This window comes from Tachypleus tridentatus, chromosome 11 (genome assembly GCF_004210375.1).
Source record: "Tachypleus tridentatus isolate NWPU-2018 chromosome 11, ASM421037v1, whole genome shotgun sequence".
NCBI classification, from domain to species: domain Eukaryota; kingdom Metazoa; phylum Arthropoda; class Merostomata; order Xiphosura; family Limulidae; genus Tachypleus; species Tachypleus tridentatus.
The window spans coordinates 17,415,922-17,440,245 of record NC_134835.1 but is presented as its reverse complement, the minus strand read 5'-3'; the positions used below and the strand labels follow the sequence as shown (position 1 = coordinate 17,440,245).

The 24,324-nt window shown below is 35.2% G+C and overlaps 1 long non-coding RNA gene across 1 annotated transcript in view; it reads left to right on the top strand.

Moving 5' to 3' along the window:
- Positions 1 to 23,233, top strand: part of LOC143231438 (uncharacterized) — a 33,264-nt gene extending 10,031 nt beyond the window's left edge. Inside the window, exons 2-3 of the long non-coding RNA XR_013016922.1 lie at positions 20,928 to 21,083; positions 22,979 to 23,233. This is a non-coding gene — a long non-coding RNA (uncharacterized LOC143231438). The remainder of the gene's footprint in view (positions 1 to 20,927; positions 21,084 to 22,978) is intronic.
- Positions 23,234 to 24,324: the final 1,091 nt, after the last annotated feature.

The following is a 24,324-nucleotide window of genomic DNA, read 5'->3' as shown; positions in this document are numbered from 1 at the left end:
TGGTGAAAAGTGTTAAATAAAAATAATTTCATTAAAATGTTTGTTTAACTCAAACATCTTACATATTTAAATGTAATGAACTAAAATAGACTTGTATCAGTTCTTCTTTAACTTATCTTTCTGTCTACGCAGATATTTTTGAAACAGAAATTATTTTTAGTTAAAACATCAGGTTCGTTTTTGTTCATGTTTGTTTTTTATTTTTCGTTGTATATTTATTCAATATACAAACAAAGCATTGCTATTTTCAAAATATTGTATCCAAAGAATAGAACTCACAATTTTATCTTCTCATAAATGTCAGCTTTAGTGTATTCAAGAAGCATTAGTGTATACAAGAAACACTTTGACACAAGAAGCATTAGTCTACACAAGAAGCATTAGTGTATACAAGAAACATTAGTATACAAGAAACATTAGTGTATACAAGAAGCATTAGTGTATACATGAAGCATTAGTGTACACAAGAAGCATTATTGTATACAAGAAGCATTAGTGTATGAAGAAACATTAGTGTATACAAGAAACATTAGTGTATAGAAGAAGCACTTTGACACAAGAAACATTAGTAGAGAAAAGAAAATGTTTATCTTGACAACAACGTGTTTTTTTCTGATCACAACAAAATCTTCTGACCTTTTAAGAGACATTTCAATAAATGTTTTGTAATGTTTACAGTGCTATATTTTGTTAACAGCAAGAAAGTACTTCTACTATAGTTTTATCACCCGGTTTGAAGTGTTTGTAATTCTACCATATTGTTGTTACCTTGTTTGGAGTGTTTTTAATTCTACTATATTGTTGTTACCTGGTTTGGAGTGTTTCTACTTCTACTATAGTTTCATCATCTGGTTTGAAGTGTTTCTAATTCTACTATATTGTTGTTACCTGGTTTGTAGTGTTTCTTTTTCTACTATAATTTCATCATCTGGTTTGAAGTGTTTCTACTTCTACTATATTGTTGTTACCTGGTTTGGAGTGTTTCTACTTCTACTATAGTTTCATCATCTGGTTTGAAGTGTTTCTAATTCTACTATATTGTTGTTACCTGGTTTGGAGTGTTTCTACTTCTACTATAGTTTCATCATCTGGTTTGAAGTGTTTCTAATTCTACTATATTGTTGTTACCTGGTTTCGAGTGTTTCTACTTCTTCTATAGTTTTATCATCTTGTTTGAAGTGTTTCTAATTCTACTATATTGTTGTTACCTGGTTTGGAGTGCTTCTACTTCTACTATAGTTTTATCATCTGGTTTGAAGTGTCTCTAATTCTACTATATTGTTGTTACCTTGTTTGGAGTGTTTCTACTTCTACTATAGTTTTATCATCTGATTTGAAGTGTTTCTAATTCTACTATATTGTTACTTACTTACTTTCAATATAAAATACTTTAGGATTTTGTTATCCTTTTTATAGTACACTCAGCAGTACGTCTGCTGACCTGACCCCTGGAAATTGGGTTTCGAAACTTACGGTGAAAGAGCATATAGAGACCATTGTGTAGTCTTATACTTAATAACAAGAAACATATTAAATATTTCAGAATCATGTAATACTGTTTAATGTTTTGCTTACTATAAAAACTGAAAGGGCTTACAACACAAATTACTTTTATTTATTGGTGAAAAGTGTTAAATAAAAATAATTTCATTAAAATGTTTGTTTAACTCAAACATCTTACATATTTAAATGTAATGAACTAAAATAGACTTGTATCAGTTCTTCTCTAACTTATCTTTCTGTCCACGCAGATATTCTTGAAACAGAAATTATTTTAGTTAAAACATCAGGTTCGTTTTTGTTCATGTTTGTTTTTTTTTATTTTTTCGTTGTATATTTATTCAATATACAAACAAATCATTGCTATTTTCAAAATATTGTATCCAAAGAATAGAACTCACAATTTTATCTTCTCATAAATGTCAGCTTTAGTGTATTCAAGAAGCATTAGTGTATACAAGAAACACTTTGACACAAGAAGCATTAGTCTACACAAGAAGCATTAGTGTATACAAGAAACACTTTGACACAAGAAGCATTAGTCTACACAAGAAGCATTAGTGTATACAAGAAACATTAGTATACAAGAAACATTAGTGTATACAAGAAACACTTTGACACAAGAAGCATTAGTCTACACAAGAAGCATTAGTGTATACAAGAAACATTAGTATACAAGAAACATTAGTGTATACAAGAAGCATTAGTGTATACATGAAGCATTAGTGTACACAAGAAGCATTAGTGTAAACAAGAAGCATTATTGTATACAAGAAGCATTAGTGTATGAAGAAACATTAGTGTATACAAGAAACATTAGTGTATAGAAGAAGCACTTTGACACAAGGAACATTAGTAGAGAAAAGAAAATTTTTATCTTGACAACAATGTGTTTTTTTCTGATTACAACAAAATCTTCTGACCTTTTAAGAGACATTTCAATAAATGTTTTGTAATGTTTACAGTGCTATATTTTGTTAACAGCAAGAAAGTACTTCTACTATAGTTTTATCACCCGGTTTGAAGTGTTTGTAATTCTACCATATTGTTGTTACCTTGTTTGGAGTGTTTTTAATTCTACTATATTGTTGTTACCTGGTTTGGAGTGTTTCTACTTCTACTATAGTTTCATCATCTGGTTTGAAGTGTTTCTAATTCTACTATATTGTTGTTACCTGGTTTGGAGTGTTTCTACTTCTACTATAGTTTCATCATCTGGTTTAAAGTGTTTCTAATTCTACTATATTGTTGTTACCTGGTTTAGAGTGTTTCTACTTTTACTATAGTTTCATCATCTGGTTTGAAGTGTTTCTAATTCTACTATATTGTTGATACCTGGTTTGAAGTGTTTCTAATTCTACTATATTGTTACTTACTTACTTTCAATATAAAATACTTTAGGATTTTGTTATCTTATTTATAGTACACCGAGCAGCACGTCTGATGGTCTCACCCCTGGAAATTGGGTTTCGAAACTTACGGTGAAAGAGCATATAGAGCCCATTGTGTGGTCTTATACTTAATAACGAGAAACATATTAAATATTTCAGAATCATGTAGTACTGTTTAATGTTTTGCTTACTATAAAAACTGAAAGGGCTTACAACACAAATTACTTTTATTTATTGGTGAAAAGTGTTAAATAAAATAATTTCATTAAAATGTTTGTTTAACTCAAACATCTTACATATTTAAATGTAATGAACTAAAATAGACTTGTATCAGTTCTTCTCTAACTTATCTTTCTGTCTACGCAGATATTTTTGAAACAGAAATTATTTTTAGTTAAAACATCAGGTTCGTTTTTGTTCATGTTTGTTTTTCATTTTTCGTTGTATATTTATTCAATATACAAACAAAGCATTGCTATTTTCAAAATATTGTATCCAAAGAATAGAACTCACAATTTTATCTTCTCATAAATGTCAGCTTTAGTGTATTCAAGAAGCATTAGTGTATACAAGAAACACTTTGATTTACAAGAAGCATTAGTCTACACAAGAAGCATTAGTGTATACAAGAAACATTAGTATACAAGAAACATTAGTGTATACAAGAAGCATTAGTGTATACATGAAGCATTAGTGTACACAAGAAGCATTATTGTATACAAGAAGCATTAGTGTATGAAGAAACATTAGTGTATACAAGAAACATTAGTGTATAGAAGAAGCACTTTGACACAAGAAACATTAGTAGAGAAAAGAAAATTTTTATCTTGACAACAACGTGTTTTTTTCTGATTACAACAAAATCTTCTGACCTTTTAAGAGACATTTCAATAAATGTTTTGTAATGTTTACAGTGCTATATTTTGTTAACAGCAAGAAAGTACTTCTACTATAGTTTTATCACCCGGTTTGAAGTGTTTGTAATTCTACCATATTGTTGTTACCTTGTTTGGAGTGTTTTTAATTCTACTATATTGTTGTTACCTGGTTTGGAGTGTTTCTACTTCTACTATAGTTTCATCATCTGGTTTGAAGTGTTTCTAATTCTACTATATTGTTGTTACCTGGTTTGTAGTGTTTCTTTTTCTACTATAATTTCATCATCTGGTTTGAAGTGTTTCTACTTCTACTATATTGTTGTTACCTGGTTTGGAGTGTTTCTACTTCTACTATAGTTTCATCATCTGGTTTGAAGTGTTTCTAATTCTACTATATTGTTGTTACCTGGTTTGGAGTGTTTCTACTTCTACTATAGTTTCATCATCTGGTTTGAAGTGTTTCTAATTCTACTATATTGTTGTTACCTGGTTTCGAGTGTTTCTACTTCTACTATAGTTTTATCATCTGGTTTGAAGTGTTTCTACTTCTACTATATTGTTGTTACCTGGTTTGGAGTGTTTCTACTTCTACTATAGTTTCATCATCTGGTTTAAAGTGTTTCTAATTCTACTATATTGTTGATACCTGGTTTGGAGTGTTTCTATTTCTACTATAGTTTTATCATCTGGTTTGAAGTGTTTCTACTTCTACTATATTGTTGTTACCTGGTTTGGAGTGTTTCTACTTCTACTATAGTTTCATCATCTGGTTTAAAGTGTTTCTAATTCTACTATATTGTTGATACCTTGTTTGAAGTGTTTCTAATTCTACTATATTGTTGTTACCTGGTTTGGAGTGCTTCTACTTCTACTATAGTTTTATCATCTGGTTTGAAGTGTCTCTAATTCTACTATATTGTTGTTACCTTGTTTGGAGTGTTTCTACTTCTACTATAGTTTTATCATCTGGTTTGAAGTGTTTCTACTTCTACTATATTGTTGTTACCTGGTTTGGAGTGTTTCTACTTCTACTATAGTTTCATCATCTGGTTTAAAGTGTTTCTAATTCTACTATATTGTTGATACCTGGTTTGGAGTGTTTCTATTTCTACTATAGTTTTATCATCTGGTTTGAAGTGTTTCTACTTCTACTATATTGTTGATACCTGGTTTGGAGTGTTTCTACTTCTACTATAGTTTTATCATCTGGTTTGAAGTGTTTCTAATTCTACTATATTGTTACTTACTTACTTTCAATATAAAATACTTTAGGATTTTGTTATCCTATTTATAGTACACCGAGCAGCACGTCTGATGATCTCACCCCTGGAAATTGGGTTTCGAAACTTACGGTGAAAGAGCATATAGGGCCCATTGTGTAGTCTTATACTTAATAACGAGAAACATATTAAATATTTCAGAATCATGTAGTACTGTTTAATGTTTTGCTTACTATAAAAACTGAAAGGGCTTACAACACAAATTACTTTTATTTATTTGTGAAAAGTGTTAAATAAAAATAATTTCATTAAAATGTTTGTTTAACTCAAACATCTTACATATTTAAATGTAATGAACTAAAATAGACTTGTATCAGTTCTTCTCTAACTTATCTTTCTGTCTACGCAGATATTTTTGAAACAGAAATTATTTTTAGTTAAAACATCAGGTTCGTTTTTGTTCATGTTTGTTTTTCATTTTTCGTTGTATATTTATTCAATATACAAACAAAGCATTGCTATTTTCAAAATATTGTATCCAAAGAATAGAACTCACAATTTTATCTTCTCATAAATGTCAGCTTTAGTGTATTCAAGAAGCATTAGTGTATACAAGAAACACTTTGACACAAGAAGCATTAGTCTACACAAGAAGCATTAGTGTATACAAGAAACATTAGTATACAAGAAACATTAGTGTATACAAGAAGCATTAGTGTATACATGAAGCATTAGTGTACACAAGAAGCATTATTGTATACAAGAAGCATTAGTGTATGAAGAAACATTAGTGTATACAAGAAACATTAGTGTATAGAAGAAGCACTTTGACACAAGAAACATTAGTAGAGAAAAGAAAATTTTATCTTGACAACAACGTGTTTTTTTCTGATTACAACAAAATCTTCTGACCTTTTAAGAGACATTTCAATAAATGTTTTGTAATGTTTACAGTGCTATATTTTGTTAACAGCAAGAAAGTACTTCTACTATAGTTTTATCACCCGGTTTGAAGTGTTTGTAATTCTACCATATTGTTGTTACCTTGTTTGGAGTGTTTTTAATTCTACTATATTGTTGTTACCTGGTTTGGAGTGTTTCTACTTCTACTATAGTTTCATCATCTGGTTTGAAGTGTTTCTAATTCTACTATATTGTTGTTACCTGGTTTGTAGTGTTTCTTTTCTACTATAATTTCATCATCTGGTTTGAAGTGTTTCTACTTCTACTATATTGTTGTTACCTGGTTTGGAGTGTTTCTACTTCTACTATAGTTTCATCATCTGGTTTGAAGTGTTTCTAATTCTACTATATTGTTGTTACCTGGTTTGGAGTGTTTCTACTTCTACTATAGTTTCATCATCTGGTTTGAAGTGTTTCTAATTCTACTATATTGTTGTTACCTGGTTTCGAGTGTTTCTACTTCTACTATAGTTTTATCATCTGGTTTGAAGTGTTTCTACTTCTACTATATTGTTGTTACCTGGTTTGGAGTGTTTCTACTTCTACTATAGTTTCATCATCTGGTTTAAAGTGTTTCTAATTCTACTATATTGTTGTTACCTGGTTTGGAGTGTTTCTATTTCTACTATAGTTTTATCATCTGGTTTGAAGTGTTTCTACTTCTACTATATTGTTGTTACCTGGTTTGGAGTGTTTCTACTTCTACTATAGTTTCATCATCTGGTTTAAAGTGTTTCTAATTCTACTATATTGTTGATACCTTGTTTGAAGTGTTTCTACTTCTACTATATTGTTGTTACCTGGTTTGGAGTGCTTCTACTTCTACTATAGTTTTATCATCTGGTTTGAAGTGTCTCTAATTCTACTATATTGTTGTTACCTTGTTTGGAGTGTTTCTACTTCTACTATAGTTTTATCATCTGGTTTGAAGTGTTTCTACTTCTACTATATTGTTGTTACCTGGTTTGGAGTGTTTCTACTTCTACTATAGTTTCATCATCTGGTTTAAAGTGTTTCTAATTCTACTATATTGTTGATACCTGGTTTGGAGTGTTTCTATTTCTACTATAGTTTTATCATCTGGTTTGAAGTGTTTCTACTTCTACTATATTGTTGATACCTGGTTTGGAGTGTTTCTACTTCTACTATAGTTTTATCATCTGGTTTGAAGTGTTTCTAATTCTACTATATTGTTACTTACTTACTTTCAATATAAAATACTTTAGGATTTTGTTATCCTATTTATAGTACACCGAGCAGCACGTCTGATGATCTCACCCCTTGAAATTGGGTTTCGAAACTTACGGTGAAAGAGCATATAGGGCCCATTGTGTAGTGTTATACTTAATAACAAGAAACATATTAAATATTTCAGAATCCTGTATTACTGTTTAAAGTTTTGCTTACTATAAAAACTGAAAGGGCTTACAACACAAATTACTTTTATTTATTGGTGAAAAGTGTTAAATAAAAATAATTTCATTAAAATGTTAGTTTAACTCAGACATCTTACATATTTAAATGTAATGGACTAAAACAGACTTGTATCAGTTCTTCTCTAACTTATCTTTCTATCCACGCAGATATTCTTGAAATAGAAATTATTTTTAGTTAAAACATCAGGTTCGCTCTTGTTCATGTTCGTTTTTCACTTTTTTGTTGTATATTTATTCAATATACAAACAAAGCATTGCTATTTTCAAAATATTGTATTCAAAGAATAGAACTCACAATTTTTTCTTCTCATAAACTTTAGCATTAGAGTATACAAGAAGCATTAGTGTATACATGAATAATTAGTGTATACATGAAGCACTAGTGTATACAAGAAACACTAGTGTATACAAGAAACATTAGTGTATACAAGAAGCATTAATGTATACAAGAAGCATTAGTGTATACAAGGAACATTAGTGTATACAAGAAGCATTAGTGTTTATCTTAACACTTCCATGTACAAGTTTATTCTCTTCCATGTGGGTCACTGAAGGTTCTCTTCTTCAGAATGGTTATCTTAACACTTCCATGTACATGTTTATTCTCTTCCATGTGGGTCACTGAAGGTTCTCTACTTCAGAATGGTTATCTTAACACTTCCATGTACAAGTTTATTCTCTTCCATGTGGGTCACTGAAGGTTCTCTACTTCAGAATGGTTATCTTAACACTTCCATGTACAAGTTTATTCTCTTCCATGTGGGTCACTGAAGGTTCTCTACTTCAGAATGGTTATCTTAACACTTCCATGTACAAGTTTATTCTCTTCCATGTGGGTCACTGAAGGTTCTCTTCTTCAGAATGGTTATCTTAACACTTCCATGTACAAGTTTATTCTCTTCCATGTGGGTCACTGAAGGTTCTCTACTTCAGAATGGTTATCTTAACACTTCCATGTACAAGTTTATTCTCTTCCATGTGGGTCACTGAAGGTTCTCTACTTCAGAATGGTTATCTTAACACTTCCATGTACAAGTTTATTCTCTTCCATGTGGGTCACTGAAGGTTCTCTACTTCAGAATGGTTATCTTAACACTTCCATGTACAAGTTTATTCTCTTCCATGTGGGTCACTGAAGGTTCTCTACTTCAGAATGGTTATCTTAACACTTCCATGTACAAGTTTATTCTCTTCCATGTGGGTCACTGAAGGTTCTCTACTTCCAGAATGGTTATCTTAACACTTCCATGTACAAGTTTATTCTCTTCCATGTGGGTCACTGAAGGTTCTCTACTTCAGAATGGTTATCTTAACACTTCCATGTACAAGTTTATTCTCTTCCATGTGGGTCACTGAAGGTTCTCTACTTCAGAATGGTTATCTTAACACTTCCATGTACAAGTTTATTCTCTTCCATGTGGGTCACTGAAGGTTCTCTTCTTCAGAATGGTTATCTTAACACTTCCATGTACAAGTTTATTCTCTTCCATGTGGGTCACTGAAGGTTCTCTACTTCAGAATGGTTATCTTAACACTTCCATGTACAAGTTTATTCTCTTCCATGTGGGTCACTGAAGGTTCTCTACTTCAGAATGGTTATCTTAACACTTCCATGTACATGTTTATTCTCTTCCATGTGGGTCACTGAAGGTTCTCTACTTTCAGAATGGTTATCTTAACACTTCCATGTACAAGTTTATTCTCTTCCATGTGGGTCACTGAAGGTTCTCTACTTCAGAATGGTTATCTTAACACTTCCATGTACAAGTTTATTCTCTTCCATGTGGGTCACTGAAGGTTCTCTACTTCAGAATGGTTATCTTAACACTTCCATGTACAAGTTTATTCTCTTCCATGTGGGTCACTGAAGGTTCTCTTCTTCAGAATGGTTATCTTAACACTTCCATGTACAAGTTTATTCTCTTCCATGTGGGTCACTGAAGGTTCTCTACTTCAGAATGGTTATCTTAACACTTCCATGTACAAGTTTATTCTCTTCCATGTGGGTCACTGAAGGTTCTCTACTTCAGAATGGTTATCTTAACACTTCCATGTACAAGTTTATTCTCTTCCATGTGGGTCACTGAAGGTTCTCTCTACTCAGAATGGTTATCTTAACACTTCCATGTACAAGTTTATTCTCTTCCATGTGGGTCACTGAAGGTTCTCTACTTCAGAATGGTTATCTTAACACTTCCATGTACAAGTTTATTCTCTTCCATGTGGGTCACTGAAGGTTCTCTACTTCAGAATGGTTATCTTAACACTTCCATGTACAAGTTTATTCTCTTCCATGTGGGTCACTGAAGGTTCTCTACTTCAGAATGGTTATCTTAACACTTCCATGTACAAGTTTATTCTCTTCCATGTGGGTCACTGAAGGTTCTCTTCTTCAGAATGGTTATCTTAACACTTCCATGTACAAGTTTATTTTTTTCCACGTGGGTCACTCAAAGCTCTCTTCTTCAGAATGTTTATCTTTTATTTCTATAATGTTTGACAGAACTACTTCTTCCTTTTTAAATTGTATAATTTTCAGGTTTTCTAGAAGAATGTTTAACATTATCTTTGGTTCTTAGGTCAACCATAGCAACATTTAATGATGAACTATTGGAAATTCGTCATGAACTAAAATCGTAGTTTGTGTCGTCTCGACTTACACCTGTGGCGAGAGATTACTTCATTAATAAACGTCGATGATTCTTGTAAAATATGGTCAGTAAAATGTATGTAAACAGTCACCATGATGAGTGTGAGTAGAAATGAGATTCAATCACCACTCGTCTAATAACAGCCTTCAGTCAACAAGTGTTGTCTTATTCTGCTGTCAACATAGAACGTGTTGGAACGTGGGTCTGGAACGTGAACTGCCTTCACTTATATCCAGTTTGATATCTATTCACTGATATCCAGTTTGATATTTATCCAGTGATATCCAGTTTGATATCTATCCAGTTATATCCAGTTTGATATCTATCCAGTGATATCCAGTTTGATATCTATTCACTGATATCCAGTTTGATATCTATCCTGTGATATGCAGTTTGATATCTATCCCGTTATATCCAGTTTGATATCTATCCAGTTATATCCAGTTTGATATCTATCCAGTGATATCCAGTTTGATATCTATTCACTGATATCCAGTTTGATATCTATCCAGTGATATGCAGTTTGATATCTATCCAGTGATATCCAGTTTGATATCTATATTTTCAGTGTCCTGTACGAAAGACAACGCATTGATAGCCAACACCAACAATAATCTATACAACACTCTGATAACGTTCCGAGCTCACGCATTCTAAGAACGTGAACCGTTTTTAGGGTCTCTGTGTTAGAATGGAAGGCTGAAAGACGAAATATTTTTCACCGCTTTACGACTCAACAAAGAAGCCTGTGATAACTTTATGACTTGTCAGTTGTATTTAACGACACAAAGTATATAATTCCCTTGTTGAAAGATGAGAGGCAGTTTCTGAATGTTTGTATAACAACCGCACATTGCTCAGCGCTGGGGAGGAGACTACTTAGTAGAAATACTCACATGATTTGAATGAGTGTTGTTGAAACTATGAAAGTTTATTCTTGTAACTGTGTGTCCTGTTTTAAAAGATATCGTAAGCTTTAAACAGTTAAAGAATCTCTCTATCTATAATCATTACTTCTGTTCACGTGCGATTGTTGTTAATAGAACGCTGCTTTCAAGTTGTATAACGTTCTATAGTTAATGGCAGAACTATAAACTAAGTAGAGAAATTAGCTCTTTTCTCACGAGGACTTTTAAAGCGTGTAAACAGAGCGCAATGATATTAAAATTCACTCTTTCCAGACATAATTTTTCTCTTGTAGAATGTCATCATTTTGAATCCGATCAGTAAAAATCCTTTATTACTATAAGACATGAATATGATAGTTTTATTGGAAGTAGTTTTGTTACTTACCGTAGATACTTTTATAATTAAAGTTAAAACGACAATTGTTTAAATTATAATTAACACACAACTTTAATGTTACACAATAAATATAGATATGAGATCTTAATCACTGTGTATCTTACAACGTTGGTTTCCTTTTAATAAGATATTAGTCATTTTTGATATAAGAGTTAGTACATACATAAAAACTACAAAGAATCTTAAAAAAGGTCCAAAACTCGAGTGTTTTCAAGTAGCTGACTATTATTTCTCAGGAGAATGAAAAGTGGAAGTTGGTGAGTGCAGTGTAATATAGATGTCACGTAAGCAGGAAGTTGACCTTGTGACACGACTGAGTTTTGGTTATGTTCTCAAAATTTATTATAGTAGACTGGCAACAAACAGAATTATTAATGTTATTGTAGTAGACTGACAACAAACACAATTATTAATGTTATTGTAGTAGACTGGCAACAAACACAATTATTAATGTTATCGTAGTAGACTGGCAACAAACACAATTGTTAATGTTATTGTAGTAGACTGGCAACAAACACAATTATTAATGTTATTGTAGTAGACTGGCAACAAACACAATTATTAATGTTATTGTAGTAGACTGACAACAAACACAATTGTTAATGCTATTGTAGTAGACTGACAACAAACACAATTATTAATGTTATTGTAGTAGACTGACAACAAACACAATTATTAATGTTATTGTAGTAGACTGACAACAAACACAATTATTAATGTTATTGTAGTAGACTGGCAACAAACACAATTATTAATGTTATTGTAGTAGACTGACAACAAACACAATTATTAATGTTATTGTAGTAGACTGACAACAAACACAATTATTAATGTTATTGTAGTAGACTGACAACAAACACAATTATTAATGTTATTGTAGTAGACTGGCAACAAACACAATTATTAATGTTATTGTAGTAGACTGGCAACAAACACAATTGTTAATGTTATTGTAGTAGACTGACAACAAACACAATTATTAATGTTATTGTAGTAGACTGGCAACAAACACAATTGTTAATGTTATTGTAGTAGACTGATAACAAACACAATTATTAATGTTATTGTAGTAGACTGACAACAAACACAATTATTAATGTTATTGTAGTAGACTGGCAACAAACACAATTGTTAATGTTATTGTAGTAGACTGACAACAAACACAATTATTAATGTTATTGTAGTAGACTGACAACAAACACAATTGTTAATGTTATTCTAGTAGACTGGCAACAAACACAATTATTAATATTATTGTAGTAGACTGGCAACAAACACAATTATTAATATTATTGTAGTAGACTGACAACAAACACAATTATTAATGTTATTGTAGTAGACTGAAAACAAACACAATTATTAATGTTATTGTAGTAGACTGGCAACAAACACAGTTATTAACGTTATTGTAGTAGACTGGCAACAAATACAATTACTGATGTTATTGTAGTAGACTGGCAACAAACAGAATTGTTAATGGTACATCAAAACAGTAAAATATATAGGGTATATAATACACTGAAGTTGTACATGGTTTCACGGATACGAGATTACATATAGTATGTGTGTGTGTTTTCATATAGCAAAGCTACATGGGGCTATCTGCTGAGTCCACCGAGGGGAATCGAACTTCTCAATTTAGCGTCGTAAATCCGTAGACTTACCGCTGTACGATTACACCTAGTACAGAGTATGTTGTGTTTAGTTCAAGGATACATAGTTGGGAGTGGGTTGTGTTTTGTATAAAATTACATAATGTGAAGTGATTTGTGTTTGGTACAAGGTTACACAGTGTGAAATGAGTCGTCTTTAATAGAAAGTTACATAGTAATAAATCACAAACCCCTATTCTAAAGAACCCGTCGTATCCGAACATGAAACTTTACAGGTTTGTAATTCTAACAATAATCAACCCAAGTTTTGATGTTTGTTTTTACAAAATGTGGAAAACCTTCAAACCTTTCAAATGAATAAACAGCATCTCGTTCTGGTTGTTAACACTATAATGATTAGAAAAGTTTCAGTGGATCTGAAATAGTGTTACTATTACTGTGTGTTAGATGCAACGCAACTAAAATATTGTTTTGTAAGTTATTGATACACACATTTATTTATCGGTGTATACAAATTTTGATTTTGGTAGAATAGGGAAGATTCAGAAGTATTTCAATTAGTGTGCAAAATGTTTGAACTAAAATTATTTAGGTTTCAGTATTTCAGATTTATCGTCTATAGAGATATCTGTAGATAATATGCCTGGTCTCTGGTCTGAAAAGATTTGAAACACCGTGTGCTGTTTTTGTTTTCTAAGCTGTAGAGGTCTCACTGTATACTATTTTATATTTTTGGCTTATAGAGGTCTCACTGTATACTATTTTATATTTTTGGCTTACAGAGGTCTCATAGTATACTATTTTATATTTTTGGCTTATAGAGGTCTCATAGTATACTCTTTCTAGCTTCTCGTCTATATACAGTCACGTGAGAAAGTTATGACACCCTATGAAAGCCTGTGTATTTTTGTAATATTTTTGAATATATAGATATTTAATCTCAATTTTAACAATACTGAGAGATTATAGGAATATAACTAAACAATTAAAACTGAAGAAAAGACTTTTCAGGATCTTCTGTAAATGTAATTCTACAAAAATGCATATTCTGAGGAAAAAGTTAGGACACCCTACCCCCTAATAGCTAGTGTTACCCCGTTTGGCTGAAATAACTGCAGTGAGTCGCTTCTTGTAGCAATCTACCAGTCTCTTATATCAGTCTGAAAGAAGTTTGCCCCACTGCTCAATGCAAAATTCTGTCAGCTGTGAGATGTTTGAGGGGTTTCTTGCATGTACAGCCCGTTTCAAGTCACCCCACAGCATCTCAATGGGATTAAGGAATGGGCTTTGACTCAGCCATTCCAGGACTCTCCATTTCTTAGTTTTTAGCCAGTCCTTGGTGGATTTACTGGAATGTTTTGGGTCATTGTCGTGCTGCAGGGTCCAGTTCCGCTTCAGCTTTAATTTTCTTACAGATGGTCTCACATGATCCTCAAGCACCCTCTGATACACAGTATAATTCATGGTGGATTCTATGACTGTGAGCTGTCCAGGTCCTGCTGCAGCAAAGCAGCCCCAAACCATGACACTTCCACCTCCATGTTTCACAGTTGGTATGAGGTTCTTTTCCTGGAATGCTGTATTTGGTTTACGCCAAACATGTCCTCTATTCTGGTTACAAAATAGTTCAATTTTGGACTCATCTGTCCAAAGAACGTTATTCCAGAAGTCCTGGTCTTTGTCTACATTCTCTCTGGCAAACTTCAGTTTGGCCTTGATGTTTCTCTTAGAGAGCAAAGTTTCCTTCTTGCTGCTTTATTTAGTATTTGGGTGTTTTCTATGATTATGTTGTGGTTATTTGATTTGCAGTGTTCGAAAACGTGGGAAGGTGACTTTTTGTGTTCTTTGAATCTGGTTTCCATTTTCCTACTTGTTTCTCCAATATAGAAGTCGTGGCAGTTATCACATTGTATTTTATAAATAATGTTGGTGTGATGTTTGTCAGTGTGGTGTTCGCTCCTCTATATAAAAAAATTTCTTGACCTAAACCAGCCGTCTTTACATATATATTTCTCTACAAGTGGGTTTTCTCGTCATCACTGATTAAAAAACCATACTGTTTGCCAAGGCTTAGCAAAATCCAAACCATGGACTTCACATCCTTACAAGTAAGTACTCTTTCACTGGAGAATCATCCAACCAACAAATACGTTGTCTACACACAAGACTTGAAGTAACACCTCGGTCTCATCTAAGGAAGAAGTCGTGGCTTGAAGTGGCTGCACTGGCTTGCCAGAAGATCTGCAATTCATATTCCCTTTTCAGTCAACCTCCATGGCTTTGGTCTGCAGAAGATAAATGGCCGTGCCAACCTGCAGTGAGTATCATGTTCAACAGAGAGTGGCCTCAAGGTGCAGTGGAAGCGGCATGTCAGAAGATGTTCCAGGAACTTGGACAGAAGGGAAATCTGTTCAACAGAGATTTTAGAGAGTGGCCTCAAGGTGCAGTGGAAGTGGCATGCCAGAAGATGCTCCAGGAACTTGGACAGAAGGGAAATATGTTCAACAGAGATTGTAGAGAGTGGCCTCAAGGTGCAGTGGAAGTAGCATGCCAGAAGATGTTCCAGGAACTTGGACAGAAAGGAAATCTGTTCAACAGAGATTTTAGAGAGTGGCCTCAAGGTGCAGTGGAAGCGGCATGCCAGAAGATGTTCCAGGAACTTGGACAGAAGGAAAATCTGTTCAAAAGATTGTAAAGAGTAGTCTCAAGGTGCAGTGGAAGCGGCATGCCAGAAAATGTTCCAGGAACTTGGACAGAAGGGAAATCTGTTCAACAGAAATTGCAGAGAGTGGCCTCAAGGTCCAGTGGAAGCGGCATGTCAAAAGATGTTCCAGAAACTTGGACAGAAGAGAAATCTGTTCAACAGAGATTGTAGAGAGTGGCCTCAAGGTGCAGTGGAAGCGGCATGCCAGAAGATGTTCCAGGAACTTGGACAGAATGGAAATCTGTTCAACAGAGATTTTAGAGAGTGGCCTCAAGGTGCAGTGGAAGTGGCATGCCAGAAGATGCTCCAGGAACTTGGACAGAAGGGAAATATGTTCAACAGAGATTGTAGAGAGTGGCCTCAAGGTGCAGTGGAAGTGGCATGCCAGAAGATGTTCCAGGAACTTGGACAGAAGGGAAATCTGTTCAACAGAGATTGCAGAGAGTTGCCTCAAGGTGCAGTGGAAGCGGCATGCCAAAAGATGTTCCAGGAACTTGGACAGAAGGAAATCTGTTCAAGAGATTGTATAAAGTGGCCTCAAGGTGCAGTGGAAGCGGGATGTCAGAAGATGTTCCAGGAACTTGGACAGAAGGGAAATATGTTCAACAGAGATTGTAGAGAGTGGCCTCAAGGTGCAGTGGAAGTGGCATGCCAGAAGATGTTCCAGGAACTTGGTCAGAAGGGAAATCTGTTCAACAGAGATTGTAGAGAGTGGCCTCAAGGTGCAGTGGAAGCGGCATGCCAGAAGATGTTCCAGGAACTTGGACAGAAGGAAAATCTGTTCAACAGAAATTGCAGAGAGTGGCCTCAAGGTGCAGTGGAAGCGGCATGTCAGAAGATGTTCCAGAAACTTGGACAGAAGGGAAATCTGTTCAACAGAGATTGCAGAGAGTTGCCTCAAGGTGCAGTGGAAGCGGCATGCCAAAAGATGTTCCAGGAACTTGGACAGAAGGGAAATCTGTTCAAGAGATTGTAGAAAGTGGCCTCAAGGTGCAGTGGAAGCGGCATGCCAGAAAATGTTCCAGGAACTTGGACAGAAGGGAAATCTGTTCAACAGAAATTGCAGAGAGTGGCCTCAAGGTCCAGTGGAAGCGGCATGTCAAAAGATGTTCCAGAAACTTGGACAGAAGAGAAATCTGTTCAACAGAGATTGTAGAGAGTGGCCTCAAGGTGCAGTGGAAGCGGCATGCCAGAAGATGTTCCAGGAACTTGGACAGAAGGGAAATATGTTCAACAGAGATTGTAGAGAGTGGCCTCAAGGTGCAGTGGAAGTGGCATGCCAGAAGATGTTCCAGGAACTTGGACAGAAGGGAAATCTGTTCAACAGAGATTGTAGAGAGTGGCCTCAAGGTGCAGTGGAAGCGGCATGCCAGAAGATGTTCCAGGAACTTGGACAGAAGGAAAATCTGTTCAACAGAAATTGCAGAGAGTGGCCTCAAGGTGCAGTGGAAGCGGCATGTCAGAAGATGTTCCAGGAACTTGGACAGAAGGGAAATCTGTTCAACAGAGATTGTAGAGAGTGGCCTCAAGGTGCAGTGGAAGCGGCATGCCAGAAGATGTTCCAGGAACTTGGACAGAAGGAAAATCTGTTCAACAGAAATTGCAGAGAGTGGCCTCAAGGTGCAGTGGAAGCGGCATGTCAGAAGATGTTCCAGGAACTTGGACAGAAGGGAAATCTGTTCAACAGAGATTGCAGAGAGTTGCCTCAAGGTGCAGTGGAAGCGGCATGCCAAAAGATGTTCCAGGAACTTGGACAGAAGGGAAATCTGTTCAAGAGATTGTAGAAAGTGGCCTCAAGGTGCAGTGGAAGCGGGATGTCAGAAGATGTTCCAGGAACTTGGACAGAAGGGAAATCTGTTCAACAGAGATTGCAGAGAGTTGCCTCAAGGTGCAGTGGAAGCGGCATGCCAAAAGATATTCCAGGAACTTGGACAGAAGGGAAATATGTTCAACAGAGATTGTAGAGAGTGGCCTCAAGGTGCAGTGGAAGTGGCATGCCAGAAGATGTTCCAGGAACTTGGTCAGAAGGGAAATCTGTTCAACAGAGATTGTAGAGAGTGGCCTCAAGGTGCAGTGGAAGCGGCATGCCAGAAGATGTTCCAGGAACTTGGACAGAAGGAAAATCTGTTCAACAGAAATTGCAGAGAGTGGCCTCAAGGTGCAGTGGAAGCGGCATGTCAGAAGATGTTCCAGGAACTTGGACAGAAGGGAAATCTGTTCAACAGAGATTGCAGAGAGTTGCCTCAAGGTGCAGTGGAAGCGGCATGCCAAAAGATGTTCCAGGAACTTGGACAGAAGGGAAATCTGTTCAAGAGATTGTAGAAAGTGGCCTCAAGGTGCAGTGGAAGCGGCATGTCAGAAGATGTTCCAGAAACTTGGATAGAAGGGAAATCTGTTCAACAGAGATTGTAGAGAGTGGCCTCAAGGTGCAGTGGAAGCAGCATGCCAGAAGATGTTCCAGGAACTTAGACAAAAGGAAAATCTGTTCAAGAGATTGTAGAGAGTGGCTTCAAGGTGCAGTAGAAGCGGTATGCCAGAAGATGTTCCAGGAACTTGAACAGAAGGGAAATCTCATCATTGCAACAGGCGACTCGTTAACATCAGAGATCATGAGAGCAGGTTGGTGATTTGCTGCGTTTCTAGATGCCACACCCATAACTGAGAATTCTGGAGCATGCACCCTGTACACAAGTAGCACCAGGATGGAACTTGAGGCTGTCAAGCAAGCTATTGAATGGCTTGTCCGAGAATCCTCTAATGTCACTACAGTTGTGTTTGCCACCAACTCCATGGCAGTGTTTCAGAGAATCCAGCGCAGCTGGCTATCTAATGGGTGAAGAGAGGCTACAACTTATCTCCATGATAATTCTCCCACTTTCTGTGTAAAGTGCATTAAGAAGGCTGACAAACTTGCAGCAACAGCCGAACCAACAAACCAGATGACACTCTTTCCTCAAGATATAACACTCTTGTGCCAACAATCAGTACGCCAAAGTATCAAAGAGTCTCTCATGCACTCAGAAAATAGAGATAGAATTCTCAGCCTCAGATCCCCTTTTGGCATCTCTCGTGAGTCAAAACAAAGGCATGGACAGATGTCACAGGAATCAGTTGATCACCGCAACATTAGCAGAAATACACTCGACCTCCTGGTGACCAGAAGGGTCAAGGTGAAGAGGATTTGTGACCCCCTGGACACACCTTCCGGGATGCTCACCCCAAGAACAAGTAACTCGGCTATATTGTTTCTGGTTTCTTGCTTATCGAAGTTTCATTGTATATGTTCTTATTTTCTAGCCTAGTGAGTTACATTCCCGTCGGTAGACGTATATGTCGCAGGGTACACGGCTCCTCGTTTCCTGACCTATATATGTCCCAGGGTTTACAGTTTGTTTTCTGACTTATAGGGGTCTTATAATTTACGGTTTGTGATTTCTGTACTATAGAAGTATAAGATTATACTCTTTCTTGTCTATAGACGTTTTAGTGTATACAGTTTCAGATTTCATAATATACTGTTTTGGATTATGGCCTCTACATGTTTCAGTGTATACTGTTTCTGGTCTTGGGTCAATAGAAATTTCAGTACACACTAGTTCTGGTGTTTGGCCTGTATAGGTGGTTCATGAGAGCCGAGATACATTTAATAAATACTTTTCGTTATCCCCTTCTCAAAGAAAAACAGTTTTGGTTTACGTATAACCACCTATTCTACGTTAAAGATGTCTGTAAGCATGCTCTACACAAAGGATCCATCAAACATAGCCACTCTTTTAATATTATGCTTGATGTCTGTAAGCATGCTCTACACAAAGGATCCATGAAACACAGCCACTTTTTTAATATTATGCTTGATGTCTGTAAGCATGCTCTACACAAAGGATCCATGAAACATAGCCACTCTTTTAATATTATGCTTGATGTCTGTAAGCATGCTCTACACAAAGGATCCATGAAACATAGCCACTCTTTTAATATTATGCTTGATGTCTTTAAGCATGCTCTACACAAAGGATCCATGAAACATAGCCACTCTTTTAATATTATGCTTGATGTCTTTAAGCATGCTCTACACAAAGGATCCATGAAACATAGCCACTCTTTAATATTATGCTTGATGTCTGTAAGCATGCTCTACACAAAGGATCCATGCAACATAGCCACTCTTTTAATATTATGCTTGATGTCTGTAAGCATGCTCTACACAAAGGATCTATGAAACATAGCCACTCTTTTAATATGATGCTTGATGTCTTTAAGCATGCTCTACACAAAGGATCCATGAAACATAGCCACTCTTTTAATATTATGCTTGATGTCTTTAAGCATGCTCTACACAAAGGATCCATGCAACATAGCCACTCTTTTAATATTATGCTTGATGTCTTTAAGCATGCTCTACACAAAGGATCCATGAAACATAACCACTCTTTTAATATTATGCTTGATGTCTGTAAGCATGCTCTACACAAAGGATCCATGAAACATAGCCACTCTTTTAATATTATGCTTGATGTCTTTAAGCATGCTCTACACAAAGGATCCATGAAACATAGCCACTCTTTTAATATTATGCTTGATGTCTTTTCAAAGTCAACTAATATTTTTTCTCTACCCATGTTCGTACATTTTTCTTCATTTTCTTTCTTAAAAACACAAAACTAGTTAGGGTTATAAAGTGTACTTTTTAATACCACTTTTCTTAATGAATCTTCACAATCTTTTCCATTGATCACAGTGTTTTTGTTCTTTCTACTAACTGTTAGACCATAACTAACAACCTGTCTTTTATACATCTGTAAGACAACTGTTCGTTAACAACCTGTCGTTTCTACTTATACATCTGTAAGACAACTGTTCGTTAACAACCTGTCGTTTCTACTTATACACCTGTAAGACGACTGTTCGTTAACAACCTGTCGTTTCTACTTATACACCTGTAAGACAACTGTTCGTTAACAACCTGTCGTTTCTACTTATACATCTGTAAGACGACTGTTCGTTAACAACCTGTCGTTTCTACTTATACATCTGTAAGACGACTGTTCGTTGACAACCTGTCGTTTCTACTTATACATCTGTAAGACAACTGTTCGTTAACAACCTGTCGTTTATACATCTGTAAGACAACTGTTTGTTCTCTTCCTTATTGTCAACCATGACACCAATAAAGACATGGATATTTCACACAAATAGGACTAGATATTTGAGAAAAACATTTCGAATAAAGGTGATGGAAGAATAATGTTGTTGTTTTTTCCCTAAGGTTTGGTGAAGAGATGTAAGGTAAATACGAAGTGTTCCATTATTGACTGAAATTCCTTTCGTTATGGTGAGAGGTCGTTAGCGTGCGAGAATTTTCCTGAAACAAAGGAAGCCAGTAAGGTTGAAGAGTCGATTAAGGTGCTGTTATGTGATACAGGTTGATTGGATAAAATTATTTTGTCATGCATTTTGTGAGAAACTAAAAAACTGTCTCAACTTTATTAAGCCTAATAATTACCTATAACTAATAATATAAATTTTTGCATTAAAAGACAAAAATCAAACTGTTCCAGTTCTATTTCCCATTATATTTAACTTAGTGCAACTCTGAAAAAACTATTTTCCAAGAAATTAGTTTACAAGTATTGCTATCAAATTAGTTTTCAAGTATTGCTATCAAATTAGTTTTCAAGTATTGCTACCAAATTAGTTTTCAAGTATTGCTACCAAATTAGTTTTCAAGTATTGCTACCAAATTAATTTTCAAGTATTGCTACCAAATTAGTTTTCAAGTATTGTTATCTCGTTTATCAGTTACAAATAAACAATAAATAAATAGAAATATTAATTTATTTTTTACCGAGGTTTCATTTGATACTTCCTTATTTATTCTTTAAGGGTTATGTAAGATAATTCCCGCAGACATTTGTATTTCTAGATGGAAAGGCTTCTTTATTTCAAGAAGTTAACTGTAACGTAGACAAATTAGTTTAAAACGAATTTCATCTCAATGATATCATGATTTACTAACCTAATCTGTTACCCACGTTGTTGTTTCATAAGATCACGTGAATAATAATTATGTAAAATGTATCTTACGTAAAATCCACTTTTTATACAACATCAGTAACAACAGAAATATGTCTTCATGTGACTAGCCCCTCACCCTAGGGCTACACTGTAAGCATGAGAGCTGATAAAGCTAAACTTGATGTTCAGTCCCTGCAATAAGCATAGAGGATGTATAAACATTTCAGAAATCTAAATACAATTTTTATTTATTGCTAAGGATTACAAATTTTATATCATCTTTTGTTCTTTCTTCACAAAATTGTGCACTTTTTAACATATATTTTAATTTATTTCTATAGCACCGTCAGTTTTATCACTTGTTTGTTATTTAGAGTAGTACAAGTTATGACAGCACGAATATTTTCCAAGATTCTTAATTTATAAAATATTTTACAAGAGATGTTTAGTTAGGGTTTTAAACTTATGACTGAAGAATCTTGGCTTCTGTGTAGTCACTCAGGTTACAAAGTAATGGGTTGGTTGTAACTTGAAACCTTTCTACTAGGTTTAGATCTTCTGGCAGATTATAGCCCTAGAAGTCAGTCATTCATTTATGTTGGGACATCTCCGTTACAGAGGTTGGTTCCAACTGACTGCCATCACTGTCCTTTGTGTCCCCTCTGAGATCTTAAAGCTTATCCACTGTTTGAAACTATCCTCCAGTTCCATTCCTTAACATCTTCTAACATAAACGTTTCCATCTTATTATGCCTTACTATGTATTCTTAGCTCAGTTTACGAAATGACCCTCGCGTGTAGGCTTTGGTCGTAGCAACCCCGTTAACTGTACAAGAACAAAAAATATGGTGGTTTTTGGCGAAGTTCATAACAAAAGTGTTATCTGCCTGTCTCTGAGATTAAAAAAAAGTTAACTTATTTTTTACAACTTATTCTCTCCCTTGAAAACCTATTTGTGGCCTGAAAGAGGTCGTGACCTATCGTTTGAGAAACATTGGTCTAAAGTATATTATTTCTCTTACTTTATGTGTTCATGAGTTTTTATTTTTACATTAAGCTTTTAAGATCTCTTTATTGGTTGATTTTTAATTTATCCGTGATATGTCTTTGGAATATCCGTATCTCAAACACTTCTATTGATTGTCCAAATCTCTGTACCACACAACAGTGTATACATATATCATCTCGTTTTTAATTTGATATTAATTTTGGTTGATATAAGAATTTGTTTAAAATTGTTAAAGACATTTTTTTTCAATAAGTACTGCATTTTTTTTACTTCTGTCTGGTCGGTGGATGCAGCAGATAGCCTGATGTGGCTTTGTTATACCCACACTCGATACTCCTTGGTGGACGCAGCAGATAGCCTGATGTGGCTTTGTTATACCCACACTCGATACTCCTTGGTGGACGCAGCAGATAGCCTGATGTGGCTTTGTTATACCCACACTCGATACTCCTTGGTGGACGCAGCAGATAGCCTGATGTGGCTTTGTTATACCCACACTCGATACTCTTTGGTGGACGCAGCAGATAGCCTGATGTGGCTTTGTTATACCCACACTCGATACTCTTTGGTAGACGCAGCAGATAGCCTGGTGTGGCTTTGTTATATCCACACTCGATACTCTTTGGTGGACGCAGCAGATAGCCTGGTGTGGCTTTGTTATACCCACACTCGATACTCTTTGGTGGACGCAGCAGATAGCCTGATGTGCCTTTGCTATAAGAAAAAACACTCATAAACGTATCTTTTCTACACTCATGCTATCTTATGTGAATAATTATCCAAGACAAATAAAGTTTTTAATTTTTACAGTTCCTTTCATGTTTTTATTATTTTAAATTTGGACTTTTGTTTCTTCTAACTGATAACCATTGTCTTTCTTTTCTTAAGATCCACATTCAATCCATATCTTTGATTATTTATCCGCTGTGATTTGTCCTTGTATTACCTTGTATTACTTCTATGTCTCTCAAGTAATATCTTATTGTCGGATTTAACTGTTCCTATTTGCTCACACTACCAGTTGGTAATAAGTCAAATGTCCTTGCCGTTTAAACAGATGACGTCAAGACATTCTATTAACTTTCATTGAATTAGAAACCCTATGATCCGAGCGCTTTTGAAAGGGGCAAACTGGGAGTGGTAGTTTGTTTGTTTGTTTTGAAATTTCGCGAAAAGCTACACGATGGTTATCTGCGTTAACTGTCCCTAATTTAGCAGTATAAGACTAAAGGAAAGGCAGCTAGTCATCACCAACCACCGCCAACTCTTGGGCTACTCTTTTACTAACGAATAATGGAATTGACCGTCACATTATAACTCCCCCACGGCTGAAAGGGCGAGCACGCTTGGTGCTACGGGGATTCGAACCCACGACCCTCAGATTACGAGTCGAACGCCTTAACACACCTGGCGCGCGATTGATGTATATAGAGAGTGTTTAGTGGCATCATGGTGTTCCGGGAATTGTTTATTTCTCTGTGTACTGCTGTGAGCGTCTTATTTCCTGTGCAACGTAGCTGATGGCGAGAGTGTGTGTGGAGAGGTGTTAGTGATATTTTAATTTTGAAATGGCTAAATTACGTGTATTTAAAAAATATATATGTTTAGGTGTTTAAGTAAAGTAAAATAAAAATAAAAT